The following is a 24630-nucleotide window of genomic DNA, read 5'->3' as shown; positions in this document are numbered from 1 at the left end:
ACTGACTCTTTTAACTCTATCTGGCCTTCTCTGCGGACAATTGCTTGGTCCAGAGATAAATGATCGACGATGTGACAAGTTTCTGTCCATTTTAGGTTTCTGTTTAGCCCCGGTATTCAAATCAGCAATGTGACTTCGACTGGCGATATACACAGAAAAAAAAAAACACAATCTAAGAGGAGCTGTGATATCGGTGTTTAGTTTTGTTTTGTTCTTTGGTTCCGCCGTCCTAAAGAGTGGCTACTTATTAGAAATTAGTTGTATAGTGTTCTACTGTCACCTCATTGTATTATCTGTGATTGCTCTTCCATGAAGCGCTACAACTCTCATGATTAGAATCGTAGTTTCCGGCTTCCACTGCTGGATTCTTACCACTTCCTTCTTATCTTTCGAGAGCCATTATAATGAAAAGTAGGCGCAATATCGAATTCCACACCACTGTGTATACTAGAAGATGTTCTTAGGACAAACTTCAAAAGTCTTTTCCTTATGTGACTGCGGATCTTTCAATTCAAGCTGTTCATGTTGCTTTGGTCACTTGCGTACTCTTTATCTAGCACAACTGTAGAATAAATCGCTTTGAAACTACGTTGTTTTAACTGCTTCATGACAATGAGCAGACGCAATTTTTAAGGGACTTTAGAGTCGAATATTTTAGATTCAACATGCAGTTATCGAATCTACGCGAGAACATCTCATGCACCAACTGGAAATTTTTTTACCTAGTTTTTTTTCTAGTGTAAGCAGCAGTTTATGACATAATCGCAGCAAAGACTTCCAGATGTCCAATTTATACTGTTTATACTGTTTTATACTGTTTATTCTGTTTTTTTGTTATTATTTCATGGAGCGTTAACAGCCAATTTACTCAACCCGCATATAGCATTAGCTAGTCTTGGCGGGTAAAAGTAATAAATAAGTAAATACTGAACATTGTAAGCTAAAGAGATTTCATCGCTGCTAAACTATTACTGCAATTATAAACTATAGATTAGTTTACTACATTATAAGCTAAAAGATACGTACAGTTGTCATACAAATTAAATATAATAAAATTACTAGTGAGTTGAAACAAGACATAATAATCAAATACAGGCAGAACAGACTGAAAAGTAGAGAGGAGAGAATTGTGACATATGAATGTGAGCGAAGTACTGCAGTTATAATATTCGATAATCATTGGTATTGAATTTCAATATTAGGGAATAGGCGTCAACACAATAGTCCTCAATCCCAAGTATGGTCAAAAGCAACTTATGAATTCCTTTTAAATGCTCTTTTCGTGAGCTTACGCAAGTCAGGGCTTAGACAGTTCCATAGCCTCGTACCAAACGCAGAGAAAGACTTCAATTTCGCATGCAATCCAGATTTCTGTACATAAAAATCCTCTGTGGAAGAGAAACGCGTATTATATGTATGGACGTCAGATTAATTAATAAAAGGTTCACATATATTCCCAGGTATGAAGCTAGTAGAAACATGTATTATGGCAGAAACGGTTTCAAAATAAAACATATTAATGGGTAGGATACTCGAAGTTATAAATAGAGGGATAGCATGATATATTTTGCTAGAGAAGAAAATCAAACGGAGTGCACGCTTTTGTAAGGTGAGAATCTTTTTTAAATCACTGTGAGCTGCTTGACCCCAAGCAGCTATACCGTAGAGCGTGTAGGGAAAAATCAGCGAACGGTAAATTTGAAGAAGGTTATTCAAAGGTACATGATGTCTAAGCCTAGCAATTATGCCGACTATTTTGCTAATCTTCGAAGCAATATGATCAATATGAGGCCTCCAGGTTAAGTTCTTGTCGATTAGTACACCCAAAAATTTTACATAATCTTTGCATTCAAGAAGTGTGAATCCATTGTTGTTATTATCCGGAATTCTGATACAAAGCTGTTGATTAATTCGTTTTTGTGCTGGCCTAAAAATGACAAAATTTGTTTTCTTTGCGTTAATGGTTAGTTTATCAGCATTAAGCCAGTCACAAACATCTTTTAGCTAATAATTAACTACGGTCTCCAGGGATTTCAAATCCTTGTCAGCATATAGCAGCTAGCAGGTTTGTGTCATCAGCAAACAGATAAAAGCCAAGTTTATTGCTACAAAGGTAAATATCATTAATATAAATAAGAAGAGTAAGGGGCCTAAAACAGACCCTTGTGGAACTCCATTTACCGAGTTTTTCTTAGATGAAATATGTTCATTATCAAGATGCAGTGTTTGCGTTCGATTAGCCAAGTACGACGAGAACCACTCATGCGCAATACCTCTTATCCCATAATGGTGCAATTTATCAAGTAAAATCGTGTGATTGACAGTATCAAACGCTTTTTTAAAATCGAGACAAATGCCACATGTGAATATTTCCGTGTCCATATTAGTTTGTACTGTATTCACATACTATGTCCAAAATTGTATGTTAAGGGGAAAATTTCTCTCTGAAGCCATGCTGGGCTTCAAATAATAGTTCATTATATTCGATGTATGATTTCAATTGGTTGTACATAACCTTTTCAAAGATTCTATTGGAGACGGAGAGTAGTGAAATAGGACGGTAGTTGTTAGGGTCGGTCTCATCGTCGCCCTTGTATACCTGGATAACTTTTGCATGTTTTAGCTTGGAAGGATATTTTCCACCTTGAACAGAGAGGTTGATAAGCCCAGCTAGTGGTGAAGCGAGTATGCTCTTTGCACATTTCAAAACACGAATAGGGCATGAATATAGTCTATAAGCCTTGTTTGGTGGTAAAAGCAATTTATCTCAAATGTAACTAATATTTAACGTTAACCTACATTAGACTACGAACAGTTCCTCCTTTTCGGCGAAGTCTATCGAGCGCGTGAAAAAAAAAAAAAAAAAATAACAGTGAAAAAATAACTTAAATTTGTATTAGTGCGCTACGCGGAACTCTGGGAAACTTAGGAATTGCACGTAGTCATCAATCTTCGTCGGCGCTAACTTAAATTTATATATTTTTATTGGTACGACGTTAAACACGCCATTTCTTCGATATTGTCGCTAAACAAACGCGATATTGAAACAATACGATGAAAAATAGATTAACCTTTTATTCCTTTTAATGAGCAAAATTTGCGTTTGTGTATAGACTGTCTGGTTATTGATTTATCTTGTGCGTATGGAACTTCTACTCCAAAGACCACATTATACTAGAACCGGATGGATGGATGGAAGCAAAGTCTAGAAACGCCACAAAACCGTTTAGGTTCAGATTGTTCATGCTTTCGTCGCGTTGTAAGTTTGTTTACGTGATATTATTGTTTTGAATAACTGTTGGCCATTACTTCGCAATGGGCCTTGCTTGCTCTCCATAGAGTCATTGTCAAACCGTCTAACGTTCCATTCCTCAAGGGGACTCAATTTTTTCCTTGTCCCACGCTGGTGACAAGACGAACAACATCTTTCTCTATTTCTTTACCCAGCTCGAAATTTACCATCCTTCTTATTATATATATTTACAAAGAAAAATTGTTGTTAAGGGTGATTGACTTTTCGCCGGATAAACTGAACGGACGACTGAGTCCCTTCAATCTGTTGATGACTTTATCCCCGGTTTGAAATCGCCACTTGCTATCGCTGACAACAATAATTCTGTTCAGTCGTAATACCCTCCGATGACCAATTAATCTGAAAATTTGATTAGATTTACGTTACGCCTCGGCACAAAGTAGTTGCTTCATGAGTATAGTAGAGAAAGCATTTTTGCTCCAGACGACGGCTAAACCTCTTTTAATAACCATCGTAAACTGTTACGGTACGATATTGTAATAATTGGAGTCAAACTACTATAAAGTGATCGTGTATTTAGTTTATTTCCATGCGTACCATAACTTTGTTCTTGAACTACTACGTTCAAATCCCTGTTAAGTTATAGATAGGTTTTAGTAACGAGAAAACTTCCTTAGTAACTTTCAATCCGAAATCTTGATTTTTTTAGAAACCGAAAGATTTCGCAACCGTATTATTTAGAACCAAATGGGTGCGTTGGATCCACAAAGGATCACTTCAAATATAATTTCACGAGCATCGAACGACTGAGCAATGCCTAAGTCTTCAAGGTGTGACAATTACTATGCAAACTGTCTGCAAAAAGTATAGTACCTCAGGGCATGATAAACAATTAACTACAGATTATATAAGCACACGTGCATACGAACGTGAAAGACTTTTTCTCAAAACTCTTGAAAAGCGTAGGTAATAATACACTTTCGATGAAAGAAGTAAAACAAACCTCAAAAATTTAACCGCACGATCATTTGCCTTCGGCATTTTTATGCTCATGATGATTTTGAAATCTGAGGAATTTATACTAAAGTGAAATAAACCAGAAATAAGATTTCATTTCAATTCTGTTCACCTGTTTAGTTATGCGCACACACAAAATTGAACATAACTTTATACAAGATGAAATTAACACTGTTATAGACCAGAGAATAAATCTGGGAATCAGAGCTCAACCAAAGCCCTTCAAAAGTACTTCCTTTTCTATTCTCAAACAGTAGCTCACTCAGTTCCTCTTTAGTTCTTCATTCATTCAATTCTTTGGCTAACAATCCAGTTTTGTAGCAAAATAGCCTTTTCCTTATGAATGTCATAGCCTTTTTCTGAATTGTCAATAAACCGTTGAATGTCCTTCGATTTTTTTTGATAGCTGGATGATGCTGATGGGAGAGCTGTACACACTCTATCGGTCACCTTGTATCGACTTTGAAAATCAACAGATAGTTTCGTTTTACGAATCCCGCTCTTAGAAGGATTTCCTCCTTCGCCAAACTGTCTTTTAGAGACGATAAAGTCTAACTTTACGGGTTCGTCGTCTTTGCAACTCCGTGTGGTGTCTCCTATCCATGCGCTCCCCGCCATTCTTTGTTGTTTTATCGTGAAAATATCTGGAAGTTGTACACCGATGCACTTTTCAAATTGGTGGTTGTAAATGCAAGGGATTGTGTCTGATTTTCCCAATGATCCTGGGGAACTTAGTTTTCTTTCTAGTGTCGACCTCTTAGGCAGACGCTTATTCAGCTCTGGCGCAGATGATCTGCGGAAGGACAGGCTTAATGTATCCATGTTGTCGAAATGATATTGATCCAGCAGACTTTGAATAGCTGACAACTTTTAGACGGGGATAGAGTGCGTTCAGTTTGTCGCGTGAGTTTTCTGTCTCTCGCTAAGTCCTTCTGTCAACGCATGCGGCACTACAGTATAGTGTTGTCCTTGTTAATGTCAAATATATGCGTCAATCGTAACTGCCTTAGGTCATTGTTGTACCATGAAAATGACCGCATGCCACCCAGTCGCTGATCTTATATAATAATAATAATAATAATAATAAAGAGTATTTCTATAGCGCACAACTCCAGTAAATTGCCCGTGGCGCTTTACAACAAATAAAAATAAATTATAAACAAACTACATTTACTGACATTTACTAACAGACATTTTAAAAAGATAAGTTTTCAAAACGCTTTTAAAAATGTCAACTGAAGAACTCTTACGTATTGAAAGAGGCAACGAGTTCCACAATCTACAAGCTCGTGTTAAAGACAAATTGTTGCACCTGACAGATTATATTCCAATTTCTTATCAGGATTTGTCCACTTAATAGTACTATTAAAAGCTGAGCATTTACAAATTGAGTTGATAAGAAAACAGTACATTTGAAAATGCTAAAAGGCAAGAAATGAGTTAAAAATCCGTTCCCTAACAATGCACGACTCTTTCGATTACTGCAGCCCTCTATACCGAAGTTCGTGATTTGCATGCGGCAGCTAAAGCTACTGAGCGCTTTCCCTTTACAAAAATCTTAACAGCTACATTGGCTAGCTCTGATATCCTCTGAGTCTTCTGTGAGCGGAGGCATTAAGTAAACTTGCATGTGGAAATAACAGGTGAATTTCGCTGTCGAAATGTGCTCATAGAGGCCGTTTGTTTTCAGATATGTCGATTGTCAACAGTGGTGGGTGATAAAAGTAGAAGGATTCTGAGTTACTGTGTAGTTTTAAACTGTACTAGATGGCTTATAAAACCTAGATGAAACGGGAGACCCGTCGACTCAGTCCTATTTTTAGAACGTTCACGAAGCACGTGCAATCATATAGCAATCGGTGGACATGAATTTTTGCCTCGAGGGATTATCAATTCAATTTCTGTGACTTTTATGGGTCAAGAGAAAACTATTTCCAGAAGCTGCTCTAAAGATCATCGTAGTAATTTTCATAACACTATTGTAGTGTTGAAAAAGTTCTGCATTCGAATGTCCCTTTTTCTTTTAATCAAAATTATTTGCGATCTTAGTAATTGTAAAGTTATACACAATTATCATGAGGCAGTCAATGCCTGTTGGGTAAGAGCTGATCATGAAATAAAATGATACTGGCCTAAACACAAAAAAATGGTTTCAGATAGGGTAACATTAAAACGAGGCGATTAATTGAAATGGGATCAAAAAATTAATTGAGTATTTTTGTATGCTAGAGTTATGCAAGCGTTTCTGGTTCTTAGCTAGAACCTACGAAGGAAAGAGAAATATAATTTTTAAACAATTTTTTTTAGGGCGTATTTTTTTTTTTTTTTGTTTATCTTTGGTAGCTAACATCGCATATGTGCTCCATGCGCCGCGAAATAGAGGCACATCCGACTGGGTAGTAAACAATCATAACGTCAAGGTTTAAAAAAACATTCACAGATGCGAACCTTACCCTATTAAAAGTCCAAAAGCCTCATGCCAATAAAGTGCTTAAAATAATGAAACGATGAAAACATCGAAATTTAGAGTGTATCAACAAGAACACCCAAAATATTTTCATAGCACAGACAGTTAAGCCAGTTTAGAGAGCGCATACAGTAAGACCTACTCGAACATTAAACCCATTAGAGTCTAATGCAATGGCATATACAGTTGGGCCACTTTAGAGAGTACAGAAATACCAGAGTAGCACAGACATTTGAGTTGGTGGAGAGGTCGCAAACCATTAAACTTGTATGCATGTGGGACAGTACAGTGTCTCTTTGTTTTAGACAAAATCACTTGCTATTGTAGAAATTAGTAAGTTACGCTCAATTATTGTATGATAACAAGCGATGCTTTCCTGTGATAGCAGCCACTTAGAGTCTGTGCCTACTGGGTACAAGATGAAATAAGATGATTTTGATCTAAGGCTATTCTTGTATTTTATGATTGGTCTAAACATGAGAAACTGGCCCCAGATGGGATAACATTCACATGAAAGCAATAAAATATATTTTGTTTTATAACGAGTACAAACAAGATGCTTGTATTCAAATCGACGGGTACAGGAATTACTAAACATCTGAGGTGACAGCTAGAGAAACATCGAATTCTAGAATCAATCAACAAGAACTCCCAAATATCTTAATTCAACTATTTTTTCATTTTATTGGAACAGCACACTTAAGTCAAACAGTGAAGCCCGTTAAGAGAGCATAGAGAGCAAATTAAAAGCCCAATCGAACATTCATCCTGGGACTTGCTCTTGGGTTCAAACTTATTACTTCCTGAGCAGAGTCAAGAAAGGGATTTTTGCAGACAAAGGCTAAACCTTTTCGAATGACCCTTCCAAATTGTGCAGCATATTGTAATAATTCTAGGGAAACTATTATAAAGTGATCATTATTTAGGAAATCTTCATGTGTACCATAAAATGCATTTGAACTTTTGCATCCAAATCCCTCATAGGTTTCGGGGTTATTTTGCATAGCAATAAAAAGTGCATTCCCCCGTAACTTTTAATTCACTATTTTTAGAAACATCAAGATTTCGCAACTGTAGTATTTACTATTCAGACTATTCAGTTTCCGTTTACGAGCTGTCTCTAAAGAAACACAATATGTTTGGGCATGGTACAAAATTAATAACAGATTATGTAAGTGCACGTGCACACGTGCGTGAAAGACTTTTTCAGTCTCGACACTCTTGATGAGCATAATTCATGATGCACTTTGATAACTGTCTAGCGTTCAATACTGGGTAGCTGTTCGCTAAATTTCTCGATGAAAAACTGACTCTTGTAAATCATCCTTTAGTAACAAACCTCAAACACTTAACCGTTACAGTGATCATTTATTTAAGGCACAATAATGTTATTGACAAAAAAAAAAATTAATGTGAGTTAAGGAAAAAGATAACAATCCAAGTCTGTTTACCTGCTTACACACCAAAGAGGACATAGCTTTATACGAGTTGAAAATAAGACTGTCTTATACTAGAGGAGAAATCCGGGCATCCGAGCTCAAACAAAGCCCTCCCAACGTACCTCCTTCTTTATTCTTAATCACTTGCTCTTCAGTTTTACTTTAGTTCTCTTTCAATCAGTTCGTTGGCTAATAATCCAGTTTTGTAGCAAAATGGCCTTTTCCTTGTGACTGTCATAGTTTTTTTCTGAATTTCCAATAAACTGTTGAATTGCCTTTGATTTTTGCTGATACCTGGATGATGCTAACGGGAGAGCTGTGCACACTCCATCGGTCACTTTGTATCGACTTTGAAAATCTACAGACAGTTTTGTTTTACGAATGGCTCCATTAGAAAGATTTGCTCCTTCACATAACCGTTTTTTTGAGGCGACGATGTCTAACTTCACGAGTTCGTCGTCTTTGCAACTCCGTGTTATGTCTCCTATCCGTGCGCTCTTCGGTATTCTTGGTTGTTTTGTCATGACAATATCTGGAAGTTGTAAGCCGATGCACTTTTCAAATTGGTGGCTGTGACTGCGCAAGCGTGTTTCTGATGTTTCTAATACTGCTGGAGAAGTAAGCTTTCTTTCTAGTGTTGGCCTCCTTGGCAAAAAATTGTTCAGCTCGGGCGCAGATGACCTGCGGAAGGACAGGCTCAATGCGTCCATTTTCTATAATATGTCTTGATTCAGTAGAATTTTTGATTGCTGGAATTCTTCAAATGGAAAGAGAGAGTTCCGCTCGTTTTCTGAGTTATCTGTCTATTGCTAAGTTCTTCTGTTAATGAATACGGTGCAATGGTGTAGTCTTGTTCCTATGTTATCAAATGTTATGCGTCAGTCGTAATTACCGTTAGCCTTGACTTGTTATATCATAAAAAATGACTGCATGTCACCCGTTCACCGATCACGTATCAGCTCGTGCTAAGGGCGAATTGCTGCACGTGACAGTTTAAATTCCAAGTTCTTATCAAGACTTGTCTTCTTCTAGTAATTGTCAAAAGCTGAGATTCTACAACTTGAATTACTTACGGCAAAAATAGTACATTAAACGCTCCGTAAATGCTAAGCAAGACTGAATAGTTCAAAACCCGTTCCATCGCCCTCTATGACTCTGTCGATGACTGCAGCCCTTTTAAACCTAAGTTCGCGAATTAAGTACGGCGGTTAAAGCTATTGAGCGCTTTTCCAGTTTACAAAAATCTTGAATGCTGACGGGCGGGCTTTAGCTCTCATCTATCCTGAGCTTTCGGAAGGCATTATTTAATTAGTATGTGGAAATAACAGGTGCATTTCACTACCAAAATTGCCCATTGCGATTCGCTCATGATGACATGTCTAGTTGTTTGCAGAAATTTTGATGTTCAGCAGAAGTGAATGATACATACAGAGGGATTCTGAGTTACCAGCTGGTAATTTTAATTTGCACCAGATGGCCTGCGAAATAAGAGACAGGTAAGCTCAGTCCTATTTTTAGAACTTTCATGAAGCACGTGCAAAGTATCGAAATAGAAGAACATGGTTTTACAGCCTCGGGGGAGGGTCAATTCATGTTCTGTGGCTTTCGCGTTTCAATATTTCTAGAAACTTTTAAAGCCTTTGTAAAGATAATTGCAGTATGGGTAATATCACTAAGGTAGTGTTGAAAAAGCTGTGCAAGCATGTGTCCCTTTTGTTAAAAAAAAAACGGTGATTTTATTTCCTTCAGAAATTGCAGACTTATGTACAATTATCGAGAGCAATGCTTACTTGTGATGGAAGCCGCTCACTGTGTGCCTATTGAGGAAAGGTTGACATAGAATGCTTGTGGTCTTAAGACATTCTTTCATTCTGCAGTTGGTTTGAATATGAAAAAGTTGTTCCAGATGGTGTAATGTTCAAATGAGGGGAGGAACGAAAACAGAAGAATCTCGAGTTTGTGGCTAATTTTTTTTAAGTTGCATCTGATGGCTTGATGTATGAATGGCATCAGGTGGTAGATTAGCACAAGGTTCAAGAATCGTTATCACATAGTTCGACGTATCGTATAATTGTGAATTAAAATTTCCTTAACAAAATGAAAAATTGTTCTTTCTGTAAGCCATAATTACTAGCTCGAATTGTGCAGCCTAGCGCGTAGGTTAAGCAAGAGAAAGGAGACTAAGACCCCCTGTATTATAGATAGACTCGTTTGAATTTTTTTATTGAGATGTTTTATACGAGAAATTAATTAAGTCTTTCTGTAGAGTTGTGCAACCGTTTCAGGTCCTTTCATTTATTTTTTTATGGATTGCGAGCATACCACAAGCTTACCACATAGAAATAAAAAAAATAGACACTTACTTATATAACTATCTCACTATTGCAAACAAGATGCTCGCATTCAGATCCATTTAGGAATTACTTTACACTTGAGTCAGTTTTAATTGTGCAGGCTACCACGTTCAAAATCGCTGGCAGATTATTCCTCGGAGTTCTTCTTAAGAGCAATACAGACAGTTTTTAAATTTAACACCTCTCTTAACTTTAACTGAAATTGGTTGACAATTTCATTTTTATGTTCAAATTGACGATTTGTCTCTTCGGCAACCGTTTTTGGTCTCGTCACGCAAAGCCTTTTTTCCCCCAGGTCCTGCTTTCCCCCAGTACAGAAAGATTAAACCCGATAAAACGTCTGAAATCACATAATCTGAACTCTGATTTGCCAGAGAAACCCATAGAGCTCTAATTGTGAAAACCATATGAACCACAAAAGTGTTGCAAACTGGCTACACTTGTGAACTATGATGACATAGTGCCTGTTTCTGTGCTGTTTCAATGAATCTTCTGTTTTAAAATGATTCTTAACTGCATTTTTTCCAACAGAGAATGTTTTTCTTAAACCTGTACAGTCACTGTTGATGTCAGATGTCATTGCTGTCCAGACTCGAACAATACAGCTTCACCGCAAAACGTTCTCTTGGGTGCGCACTTTTTGTTGTTATGGGTCATTACGTCGAAGTTACGTAAGAGAAAGTGCATGTGATCGTGACATGGAGGTTTCCAGTGTTGACAATGATTACAAAACTACACGTGCATATAAGAAGTCTTTTGTTACGTTTATTATAAATTGACATAGTCTAAGTAGCATCCGAATCATCCAGATGCAGTTGATAACTAAGTCTAGAAAGACTCCATCCAAGCTCTAGTGTAGGAGGCAATAATATTAAAAACAATACATGTTCCATTATCTGTCTGAAAGTTTCACAAGCACCTTTTCGCATCAAAATATTTCAGCACTGCTCAGCGTTAAATTTTCAATAGAAAAGTAAACCAAGACTTTGAATTCAAGGTAGTTATGTATTCTTCTAGGCGCGTTTGATCTTCGATTCTTAGTCAATGTAATTTTTTCAAGACAACTGTTCGATAGAAGCATTGCCACTTCACCGGCGTTTTGAATATTTGATGTGAACGTTTTACAGAGAAAATACTTTGGCCGGCTAATCTTTACCCTTATCACAGTTCTTCTGGTTACACTAGTATTCAAAAGAGAAATAATTGTCTTTGTATAAGGTGATATCGAACAATAAGAAGTATAGTGTAGCATTAAGTCGAGATTTAGGACCAGTTTGAAAAGGAGGTCAGACCAAAAGAGTTTGAAACGTGAGGGTAGTCCATCAAGGAGGAACCCACCAAACACGACGAGCAGAAAAACGAAATCGGGGCTTCCACGGCCGATGGAACACAAATTAATCTGTTGAACGTTTTGAATAGCTAGAACTACATGTTATGTAACTTCACGTGAGCATAAAATGAAATGATACAATACATCTTACAATTAAGCATTAAAACTGGTTTGTTGTCAATAGAAAAGAACAAGTCACTGAACGGCAAGGTAAAGAATGACCTCTTATATAATCGCACGCGCGTGTGTTCAAACGTGCAAACGTTTATTAGTTTAGTGTCAAATTTTTTATCTGAGGCAAGCGATCCTTTCTTCACTGAATCGTACCTTTAAAAGACTATCTCTTGGGCTCACATGGAAGTCCAAAAGGTTTACGTATAAGAAAGCCGGTCCACAGACGTTTTCTATGACGCAACCAGTGACCGGAAGAAGAATAAAATACAATTACTACTGGCGCGCATCTAATGAACTGGAAAGGCCTTGCCGTCGCATTCTAAACTAAACCTGCCACAAACAGAGGATTAAGAGCACGCGCCAGTAAAAGCAACTTTCAACTTTCGACAGACGTGCGTCTCTCTCAAGCGTCAATTCTTAAATTCCTTGATATTTCTTAACGAGGCTAAAAAGTTTGCTTGCAGTCCGGCTTTAAGTCCATTTTATCACGAAAATGCTCAAGCAAATTAAGACCTATGTTCTATGCACATCGCATGAAGCAATTAGATAGTCTATCCTCTTCGCGGTATGTGAGTCATTCAGTTCTTTGGCGAATAATCCATTTATGCAGTAGATTAGCTTTTTCCTTGTGGCTATCATAGTTCTCCTCTGCATTTTCAATAAACTGTTTAAATGCCATCGATTTTCCATTAAAGAATGAAGACACCTTTGGGAGCGAACTGTAAATTCCACCATGTCCCTCATGTTCAAAATTAATACAAAGTTTGGATCTTGGACAAATATTTCTGGGAAGACTTTCTTCCCCATGTACTAGTTTCTTTTGGGCAATTTTTCCTAGCTTAAAGCACTGCTTATCATGTTCAGAGCTCCACTTTGTTGTGTCTTCGAACGAGCCACTCATCGCCATTCGCTGCTGTGTTGTGATAATTTTTGGCAGTTTCTGCTCACCGGTAAATTGTTCTAACTTGTGGCTGTAATTCCACGATTCATCGGCAATTGATTCAGTTACTTCTAGCAACACAGGGACAGATAGTTTTCTCTCCAGAGCTGGCCTTCTAAGCACACGGTTACTTAGAGCTGGCGTAGATGACCTACGGCAGGACAGGCGAGTACTCATTTCCTTTGATTTGAATCCACAAAGACGACAAAATTTAGAATAATAATTTGCTGAACTAGAGCTCCCGATTCTTTGATTTCTTTTTCTTGGCCGGTTTCTCTTTCACTGGTGGTCTTTTGTTACTCCAGTTAGATCTCAGTTTATTTACTTGACTTCAATACCGCAGTTTCATCTCCAATGAAGAGTTACAAATGCCAATAAGACAGTGGGGCACCACTTTCTTATCGGCTTGCGTGACTGACGTAATGGTTATATACATACATACATACATCTTTATTTAACAATGCAGGTTAGAAAGATTGGTAAGACCGAAGTCCTGATGTGGACCTGCCTAGCTACAAATTAAATGCAATCACAATAAAATATATAATAAAAATTGGAAAAACAGAATGAAATTACTTCTTAAATACAATTCTAATAAGATAAGTTAAATACAAAACAATATAAAATTTACATGTGAAGGTGTAGTCTGATCGTCCGGGTGAGTGTAGTCCTGAGAAGGACTGTTGTCGGTGGCAGTGACTGACGTTTCGACACTGTGCGGAAGTCATCATCAGAGTCACTTGACTCTGATGATGACTTCCGCACAGGTTGTCGAAACGTCAGTCACTGCCACCGACAACAGTCCTTCTCAGGACTACACTCACCCGGACGATCAGACTACACCTTCACATGTTACCCCCGGGTTCAAACCATTTACTGCATAAAATTTACAATTAGAAATACAGAAAGTCATCGTGTTTCTTTGAAACACAGCAGGAACCTTTGGCAAAATTTATGCTATTTAGAAAATGCTTGTTAACCTTAAGCTTAATCTTAAAAAATCTTAAGTTAGCACACTCCTTGATATGATGGGGGAGAAGATTCCATGCTAAGGCGGCCCTATGTTTGAAAGAAGACGTGCCAATTTCAGATCTTGGTCTTGGCACTTCTAAATTTCGAGTATATCTTAAGCTGTAATTCGTTTTTGCCTTAGAAATTAAAAATTGGGGTTGCACGTGCTTTTTCAACGGTTGTAAAAGCAAATATAGAGATTGGAAAAACAGAAAAGATTAAGAATATAAAATAAAGTACAGTGGAATCCCGATTTCTCGAACCTTCAGGGGAATCGCAAATTGGTTCGAGAAATCGGGGGTGAAATTATAAGTGAAGCAAATCAAAGGGGAACAAGGTCTGGTTCGAGATATCGGGAGGTTCGAGAAATTCGGGATTCCACTGTATTATTCGAACCTAACTGATTACGTTTAGAGGAGAATGTTCAAATTTTAACCGTTAGTCGCAACAGAAATTAACCGTAAAACTTGTTCTGGAGACCACGACGGAAAAATAATTAACCGTTAGCCGTAATTTGGCAAAAATTATAGCCGTTAGCCATAAAAACCATTACCCAAACGGAACCGTCTCTCCTTCTTGTTGCGATACCCCCTACCCAACCATTTAAGCACGAGGATTATTTCATTCATTCGAGAAAAAAAAGCGAGTCATACCATTCTTTCAGATATGAAGATATTGGAATAACGGTTAATATTATTCAATAAAGACTTAACGAACTATAAGGTGTTGTAGTATTCACCTACAAAAAAAAGCTTCCCCTCGCGTTCCTCGTGATTTAAGGCAGAAACTAATTTGGCCCTTTGATGAATAGATCGTTCGCGCCCCATTGATTTTAAACATTCTAAGATGGTTGGATTGAGACCGGCAGACATCAGTATGGGTGTAAGGTGATGTTACATAACGAAACGTGACAGGCACGTGTTAAACCATGAACGTATCACAGTTTCATTAACGCAAAGACTAAACAACCGTAGGGTTAAAATTGCGAAATCCACAGAGGTGCACGCACATAATACCTTGCAGTGCTGGATGTAAGTGTAAACAAAGACTTTTGGAACGTTTCTCTTGTAGATAATTCTTTCCTAGAAGCACCATTCTTTTTTCTATACATTCATTGATGATAGAAGTTCACGAGCATGGTCAAATACAAACATATGAATCCTTTCGTGACAGAGCTTGCGACGCTTAATTGTTTATAAAAGAAATTAAATCAACCATTCCATAACACGGCTGGAGCATTTTAATTAATTTGAGAAGCGTCAACCTACTTGTTAGCTCATTAATTGGTCAGTCACTTTTTTCCATCGATACCCAAGCGAGCTATCAAGACCGTGGTGTGATTTGCAGACAGGAGCTTCAAGAAATTTCTTCTAAGGTAAGCCTCTTTCAAATTGCTTCTATATACCCTACTGCAATTTTTTTGAAAGCATGCATCCCGGAAACTGTGGCGTTGATCCGCAACTGGAAAGGCATTCATCTCATTTCACACACAGCTGTGGTTTTATGCGTTCTTGATGAAAGTAAAAGCATAAAAACAATTTTAGCTATCGCAAAGCTACGAACAAAAAAAAAATTTATTGTTGTTATTTCACAAAATGTACTTCCCAGTCAGGAAGTGCTTCTAATAGATTACTTATTAATTATCGATACAATCAAAATAAAGTTTTTTTTTGATAACGAAGCGAAGGTTCAGAATAGTAGGTTCCTAAATCCTTATATTGTGGCCAAGAGAAAGGGCAGATCTTTGAAGATAGGACTTTATGAGAATACAATGGATGATCAAATTCAGTAATGCAAACAATGTTTACGAAAGCAATCAAAAAAATGATTGAAGGGGTTCAAAGGTGTGATGACAATAGTTGTCGTGATTTGTTATCTCACATGTTACATAACATGACCGTATCAAGGATTGGGGTTACCCTTATCCGTCGCTACCAGTTTTCGTTCGAATTGCACAACTTTGTCTGATGACAACATTAAACAAAATAAGACTTTGGTCAAGTTTGACGTGAATTCTAATTCATTGATTTATATTAGCTCCCTTTATGAACGCTAGGTCCTGTTTCCAGCAATGCTCTCTCTCGCGTTGTTAGTTTTCGCCATCTGTTGGTTTGTGCAGAAGTAAATTGATTAGTGCGGACACGGACATTTGACAACAATGGATGATCAAATTCAGTAATGCAAACAATGTTTAAGAAACCAATTAAAAAAATGATCGAAGGGGTTCAAAGGTGGGATATGGTCGTTATTTGTTATGACACATGTTACATAATATAACCGTATCAAGGATTGGGGTTACCCTTAACCGTCGCTACCAGTTTTCGTTCGAATTGCACAACTTTGTCTGATGACAACATTAAACAAAATAAGACTTTGGTCGAGTTTGACTGTGAATTCTAATTCATTGATTTATATTAGCTCCCTTTATCAACGCTAGGTCCTGTTTCCAGTAATGCTCTCTCGCGCGCGGTTAATTTTCGTCATCTGTTGGTTTGTGCAGAAGTAGATTGAGTGGCGCGGACACGGACATTTGACAACAATGGATGATCAAATTCAGTAATGCAAACAATGTTTAAGAAAGCAATTAAAAAAATGATTGAAGGGGTTCAAAGGTAGGATGTGGTCGTTATTTGTTATGACACATGTTACTTAATATAACCGTATCAAGGATTGGGGTTACCCTTATCCGTCGGTACCAGTTTTCGTTCGAATTGCACAACTTTGTCTGATGACAACATGAAACAAAATAAGACTTTGGTCGAGTTTGACTGTGAATTCTAATTCATTGACTTATATTAGCTCCCTTTATCGACGCTAGGTCCTGTTTCCAGCGATGCTCTCTCGCGCGCGGTTAATTTTCGTCATCTGTTGGTTTGTGCAGAAGTCGATTGATTAGCGCGGATATGGACATTAGATAACATAAGACCGTGAATCACACATACCACGAAATAACGCGGGAAGGTTGATTGCATAACCTGGGCAATTGAGAAGTTTCGTGTTTAGTTTATCAATAAACAGCATGGTACTTAAACAAAAAGTGTTAATTTGTTGCATCTGACACGTGATATTAGATTGGTCTAAATTTAGGTAACACTCCATAAAAGAAAAAAAAGTTGTTTTTAATCGTAAGCAAGACAATTGTTTCATGAGAAGCATTCGTAAAATCTCTGGCTAAGCATGTTGAACTAAATTTATCACGTAGACAGGCATTGGATACGACGAAATAAACACCAATGTTACTTCAGTAAAATTTCCTTATCAGTTCACCATCTTTGGTCGTGAGCAATGTAAAACAATTGTGTAATTGGCCATACTAATCCATTAACCGTTCTTGTAGACTCTGCAATGCTAAATTTGGTCTAGGGCATGAAGCGAACAACGAACGACTGAGGCACTCAGTCAAATTTTGTGGAAAGTGCCAAAAACCTGCAGGCTACTTCTGCGCCATTTACATATGGTCAAACATGGGCAGAAATATTTGCTCAATTTAAAGTTTGGTTAACTGTTTCAGTAGAAGAGCTCATAACTCTTTGCTAGCCTCAAGCTTTATCCATAGCGAACTCTTCTATTCCAGTGACAACCACATTTCCAAATATTAATGTTGGCTTAGCTAAATGTGGTATCAAGCTTCGAGGTGGACTCTTTGTAACACCCAACTTAGAATTTGCATAGCAAATTTAATGCATACGCATTTATAAAATCCCCTGATAGGTGTGCAATAACGAAAAAAGCTTGTAGGGATGAAAGCATAGTCTTTGTATTTTTCTAGGTCAACATATATTGCACTCTACTTTTATGTACCACTGCATGTAACACGGAAAAATAGAAACGCAGACTTCCTATATAGATATATAATATTCTAATCTAGTTATTACACCTACGCTTTTTAACAAGCTTTCCTAGCTCATCAGTGTTCTTGTGTCTAAATAAATTTGTAATGGAGGAATTGCAGCCAAGACGACTCATTCTAAACTTTGCTTCCTAAAAGATATGACTGTAGTTATTATTTGTCAACTTGCTTTCGCGTTACGATGAATCGAGTTTTTGAGTGTCATTATCTAAGGTGGAGCATGCATCACTATAAAATATTTACGGAATTTCAACCTCGCGCCTTCAAGCAATCGCTCTAATAATGTTGAAAAGTGTTTGATGTTTTTATTGACGAAACTCCACCGTTCAAAAGAAGACAAAAAACAAGATTTTGCAGTGTTGCAAAATTACTTTTAAGCTAACGTCAAAAAGCAGTTTGCAACAAAACATCAACGTGATTGTTCATGTCGAATACTTAGAGGTTCATTCCGTAGCTACCAAATCCTTCCTAGGGGTATAATTATACCGTTAGCATCCACGAACATTTGAATGCATGACTGCACCCTAAAAGAACAAACATTTTCCTTAACTTAAAAATGATATTGGAAAACATTAAAATCAATGAACAATTCATGTCCTTGCCGAGTCCAAGCGAGTTCGGTAGAACGATGCTGACGGGAAAAACATAGTGCATTGCCACCCTGATGGCCGGGTTTGCTGTGGCTCGAAGAGACTATTTTTTGTTTTATGATTACTTTATTATGATGCCTGTTGTAAGAGCTAGAGCTAGTCATGCGGTATAATGAATTTTTCTCCGAGGCAAGCAAAACGTTTCTCGCCATTTCAAATAAACTGCCAGTTGAATAGCTCAATTTGCATTTGTACCTGACTCTATGAGCATACCTTTAAGAGAGGTTTTCCAAGCAAAAATGTGACTTTTGTCTTATTTATCATAACATGCAAAGGAAATTAACTACTTCAGTTTATTGTTTTGTGTGTTTTCCTAATTTGTTTTTTACCTCACCTTAAAACGTATACTAATGTGTCTAGCCACGTGAGTTTGGTTAGACAGGGCAATTTTTCAATTTATTTTTCTCTTAGATTTTTCCACCACCTTTCTTTTGAAGGCCACAAACATATTACATCGGCTTCTCCTGATGGAACAGATTTTCTTTAAAGAATACATGAGGTGGAACATTTAAATTAACATTAACTCCTCAAGACACAGTTACTTAGTTGCTCACCTCTTTAACTATCCCTACTTGTCTAACTTGAATTCTTGCCACCTAACAACAAAGTCCTCAAAAGTTCGAAGTTGAGGCAATCCCTAACAAGACACGATGGAAATTTTCTTGGACAAATGAAATCAATTATTGTTTCTTTTAGGCCTGTAATGATCACGCAATTCTCTATGAGTAAGTAGTTTTAATTAGTATTAACGATGTTAGCTCTGCTTCCTCTTTTCTCAGGCCTAGTCAAGTATTCAAGAAATTTCATGTATCTTTTATTTTCTAGTTCGTGGTCTTAATCAGGAAAACAGATTTGTTTTGATAATTACATGGCACCTAAATTGCTCAATTCAGTGCGTTTTAATTGATGTGCCTTCTAATCACGTTGCAGGAGTTTTGAGCAAACTATATGAAACAGTCTAGGGTAAAAACTGACACAACTATACAATACTAGTTTGGAACTCTTTAGAAAACAGTTCAGAAATTAAAAAAAAAATCTTGACAATTTCTCGAGGCAACTTCGTCATTGCGTGCTTGTTTTTCACGGAATTAATTGTGGTCTTCACGGTTGAACTCAACTGGAAATTTTAAGGATGTTATCGTTGTTGCTACAGCCGTTGATAATGTTTTTTTTTTAAATTTTTGTTTGCACAGGAATTGAACCACCTCATAATTACTTTATGATAAAGAAAGCTTCCTAGTTAACATGACTGGTAATAAGTTTTCCACTTTTCGAGGCTTACGCGTCAAAGAAACGAATGATTGGTGCGTATGTATTTCTTCTACATGCATTGGGCGTATAGTAAAGAACTTTTTGAGTCATATAAAAAATGGACCATTGCTAGTCCTTCCACACCCATATCTTCTCTGTCCGTATATTCGGTCTACAATGCATATTACACCGTTAGCTGATTCCTTTCAAGAAAAATATGTCCTTTTTGATTTTCTCCTGTCTTGAGTATCTCTATCCTCTATATTAGATAATTTATCTTATCTTTAGATGGAGGCTTCCACATATATCTATTTATAACTTTTGCTTAAAAGTTTAAACGGAGCGATACACTCTGTAATATTTAAGTTCACTGACTCTTGTCGCTGAGTTTTACTCGCCTCTTCATATGTTGGTTTTTACTCAGTAACTTTAGCAATGGACCCCGGTCCACCAAGTCCACATTGCTTTAGAAGTAATTCATCAATGTTTCAATTTGGACTCAAACTGAGGTTATCGCTAACAACACCCGAAAGAAGTTATGTAAGATAAATAAAATCAATTATTCTATCCCCTTGGCATAAAACAATCATGCAAATCACATGTTCTTTTTACGTTTCACCTATTGTTAGCTATCTCGGTCTTTTGCGAGGTATAGCCAAGTTTTATCTCTTTTTTTGGTCTTTCGTGATGTATAGCCAAGAACGTAGAAACGTCATGCACAAAGGTTTCTTCTAAGTTGCAACGTCAATCACTTAGCAAAACTGAGATGATGATTGATTGGTGCATTTGCGAACGTTTTCATGTACCCTCCCTAATCTGTCCGAGGACCCTAAGAAGGCTGCATGCAGCAGTTTACAAAAGGGAGGGTAGAAATTGAAATAATTATTTACTGTTATTTTGAACTCTTTATCTTAAAATCTAAGGTGTATTGTAGCGAATTAAAAAAATGGACAAATTTAGCTTACATGACAGTTGTGTTTGATTGACACTTCTTCAGATCTTCATGCTTGATTTTAACCCTTGAGGTTTTTTAAGGCCTCTGCTTAACACTACACTTTCACGCCTCTGCTTTTGCTTTTGATTTTGTCACTTTGAAATTAATTTGTGCATTATCTCAACAAATTTACTTTTGACTGGCTTCGGATATAAGTTTCTAGTTTACTTGGTCGATTTCTACAGCAAATTTTCCAACTTGGCAGAAACAAAGAAAAGTCAAATATTACGACTGCCCACATCTATCTCTGTGCCCACATAATCAGACTATCGAAGGTAAAAGAAAGAAAAATGGAAAATGTTGTTCAAAATTGTTGCCATAACATAAGTTTGGATTAAATTTCTTTTCAAACTGTACTAATACTTTCTCTTCTTTTCTTTTAACGATAAGTAATGAGGCTGCGTGTATAATGCAAAAATTACGAAATCCACCGTACGCGAAATGTTAAGACTGTTTTTATTATCTTTCTCACTCTTTTGCAGTGATTTTCATTTTACAACATATAGCAAATAAGTTCAAAGGATATATAACATGAACAACTGGTTTCTTATGAATTTCCAAGAAATTGTTACGTCTCGACGTTGGGCAAGTGATTCGGTTAACTATCCGTGAACAGGAAATCAATAAGTTGAATTAAGTGTAGCTGAATTTTAATATCAGCCGGGGTTAATGGGAACCCATGACAAGTTCGTTTGTAACCACTGTCGAACCTTGGCCTCCACTTAAATCATCTCATTAAGAGGCAACTTGATGGTAGCTTTCGCTAACAAGTTACGGGATTTTTTATTACATACCTAAGAGCCAGAAAAGATGCCAAAAAAAAAAAAAAAAGGAAAAAAAAAGGAAAGATATGGCAAACAAAACAAAAACAAAGCAAAACAAACTGAAATTATAATCAAAATGAGCTTACCTATGTAATAAAGGATACTACGATACTTTGCTCAACGTAACGTCACCGACATTGTCATCTTTTCGTATGGAATCTAAATGTATATTTGTTATATTTGCTGGGTGTCTATGGGAATGTGTCCATACAAGTCCCAATGCAATAAGAAAAAACCGTGATACAAACGTTTACTGTGGTACTCTTCAGGTAGTAATCTTCGTTCAAATCACGAATAAGCGGTAAAGTATGCCTTTAAATACATAACTACAATGGTTATGTCCATCACAACTTCATACCACCTATATTAATCATATTTACTCTTTCGCTATCTCTTCCGAACCCTATCATTCGAGAGCTTTCGTTTTAGTCAGTGATCAACTCATATTAATTAGATTAAATTATTGAAGGGTCATAAAGCAGGTTTCGGAATTGAGGCGTATCAAAGACCATGAAATTTCGAGAATCTTTGATCATTTATGGAGTTTTTGGTCTGATGACTATTAGCAAAGGATGAATTCGAATTCTACTTTTTTAAGTAAGTTTATTTTGAGATAAAGAGGGGAACTTGATACATTTTCCTATAGTATACTTCTCCTCCAGATAGCAGAGGTATCTAAGTCACACACGTGCATTTATGCAACAGTTGTCATCCATGTCAATAGTGGTCTTTAAAGTAACATACAGCCTCTCATATGCAGATTTTTTATACAAGGCAAATATTTAAGTACAAAAAGTGAATTACCTACACCAAGCGCACGAGTCACTACCTACTTGTACTTTATCGAGATCTTACAGACAGATACCGCAAGCTTTCGACTAAAAGTTCGAGCTTCCCTTTGAAACAGACTGCCTTTGTCCTCCTTCACTTTATCCGACTTCAATTGCAAACTGAATAGGAAGGCATTTGTGAAAAGGCAGTATTTTAAGTTGGGTTTTGCAAATCGCTTATTTCAAATTATTTTCCTTTTATAAAAACTGTATTCTTCAAGGAATGGTTCGCCCCAACCCTTGCAGTCTCTAATTTCTTGTCCGTTGCTAATTTGGCGTCGGTGATGCGTTGTGGAATACTTGTTATGATTCAAACAGTGTTAATCGTGAACGCATTCTGGTATTTTGGGTAAAAGTTGAATGACTGTTGATCACTACCTTCAAATGATAATGATAAGAAAATTCACAGTACAATATGCCCCATACGAGAAGTAGGAAATGATAATTGAAGGTTCTTCGAACTTCATAATTTGATGTCCGACTGATCTGAGAGCCATTCAAGTAACCTTACGGCCTTCGTTTCTACTTTATTGAAATCAGTGTCTGCAGTCTCGACGTGCGTCCTTAGAGCTGAAGCGTTGTCATTTTCTTCAACATTCCCCTTTGAAGTGGCTTTTACAGGAAGGCTTGTCTGATTCGCACGAGTACAGTCGAAAGTTCCCATGCTTCTTAGAGATAGCTCTGCTGCTCTAGAGCCTGGTTCGGGCAAGACGAGTTCATCTGCTCGACCCATGGAGCCTGAATAGACAAGCGAAGGGTATAAATGTGCCGCTTCAGTTTCCAAATCACGACGTTTTCTCAATTTTTCACTTGATAGAAAGGAGGTGGAGTAAAGTTCTGTTGTTCTTTCTGATGGGATTGGAAGGGAGAGTCTTCTGTAATCCACTGACACTGGTCGTCTGATTTGCGTAAATGAAGGTTTTGTTCCTTGGTCAAGAAAGGATGCAATCATCTTTTCTCCTTCTACCCAAGGCCTCTCTACGTTCGAGCTTCCTCTAATTTCCCTTCCCTCGTAGTCATTCCACGCATGCATCCTTTTGAGACACGTAGTTTTCCTGACAGGGGATATATCACTTGCTACCATAGATTTTTTTAGTGCAGGAAAATATGCTAGTCTTGTCGCCACATTACTGTTTGTTTCTTCAGGAGTAAAATCTTCTCCCTGCAGCTTAACGTGAAAGTTAGAGCTGTGTTTAGGTAGAAATTTAAAGCCACCTGTTATATCGCGCCTGGAGGAGCTGTACCATGAATGGATAGAGTGTTTTGTGCCGGTTGAAAAGCGGTTTCTGTGTAGTTCTGCATCCGACGAGTCATGCTTTACCTTGTCCAAGGGAGAGCTCATTTCTTGCAAAGATCTCGTGTCTGGGAGTGAGGCAAAACGCCGTCTTCTTCGCATCTGGAGCAGTTTTGTCTCGTCCATGAGTCATTTCATTGATGTCCAGTTTTCAGTAATAGAAGTTCTTTGCAGGGGACGATAGGATGTCTATGAATTTTAATAACAATTTGCTGCAGTTAATAAAAGGCAAGTACTTAAATAACAATAACATAGAAAAGGGTCCAAAGTCCATCATTTGGCTCAACACGGGGCTAATTTCTGTTCATCATGTGCGAACCATTCCTTTCTCAAAAATAAGGCCGCATTTATGGTATCAGTCACGCACAGACTAATTAACCCTAGAGAGGGCACGGATCTCAGATCATAGAGTTTACAAATAGTCGCTAAGGACGTTTATTCTGGGAATGATTCTTTACCTCGAAAAACCTTTTGTTTCTTAAATACTCTTTGACGACATACGCTCACCAATATGGTCCGATAACGAGCTGCGTGACAGTGAAAGAAGACCTCATTGTCCAACTCAAGGATAAAAAATTTGATTAACTTATTGATAAACAGCTGAACTATCTAATTAATTTGAAACAAAAGAACCCTCTGGATACCATTCATTTGCCAATCTATTTCGCCTTTCTCTAAAAGAGCAACAAAGGACTTACAGCGTGATCTGCAGAATTCAGCGACGAGAGCTTTAATTGTTTTAAGCGATTTTCCTCAAGGTAAGCCTCCTGCGAATATCTTACTGGAGTTTTTGTTTCGTTTATATAAATACTAGAAAGTTACGTGCCTATCTTTGACATTACTGGTAATCAATTCTAAAAGCCACGGCTCTTGCTTTTTCGTCGTTTCGCTGCGTTACTATACCAGATAGTAAGAAAACAGATAACCATCAATAAGACGCGGTTAGAGATAT

The 24630-nt window shown here is 37.3% G+C and overlaps 1 protein-coding gene and 1 long non-coding RNA gene across 3 annotated transcripts in view; both read left to right on the top strand.

Annotated features, from left to right (window-relative positions):
• The first annotated feature begins 2414 nt into the window (after positions 1-2414).
• On the top strand, positions 2415-11674 carry LOC148736326 (uncharacterized). 2 transcript variants are annotated; one of them, XR_015999377.1, is made up of 3 exons: positions 2415-3259; positions 9560-9672; positions 11062-11674. It is a non-coding gene; the product is annotated as an uncharacterized LOC148736326 (long non-coding RNA). The 2 variants fall into 2 exon arrangements; XR_015999376.1 differs by having other exon boundaries at positions 2417-3259; positions 9570-9672.
• Positions 11675-15008: 3334 nt separating this feature from the next.
• Positions 15009-24630, top strand: part of LOC111335077 (uncharacterized) — a 35650-nt gene continuing 26028 nt past the window's right edge. The window contains exon 1 of the mRNA XM_022940921.2: positions 15009-15360. The gene's annotated coding sequence lies outside the window, so the exon portion shown is untranslated. The remainder of the gene's footprint in view (positions 15361-24630) is intronic.

The sequence above is a fragment of the Stylophora pistillata genome, chromosome 3 (assembly GCF_964205215.1).
Source record: "Stylophora pistillata chromosome 3, jaStyPist1.2, whole genome shotgun sequence".
NCBI classification, from domain to species: domain Eukaryota; kingdom Metazoa; phylum Cnidaria; class Anthozoa; order Scleractinia; family Pocilloporidae; genus Stylophora; species Stylophora pistillata.
The sequence above is the reverse complement of the archived record's forward strand: the minus strand, read 5'-3'. Positions and strand labels throughout refer to the sequence as shown.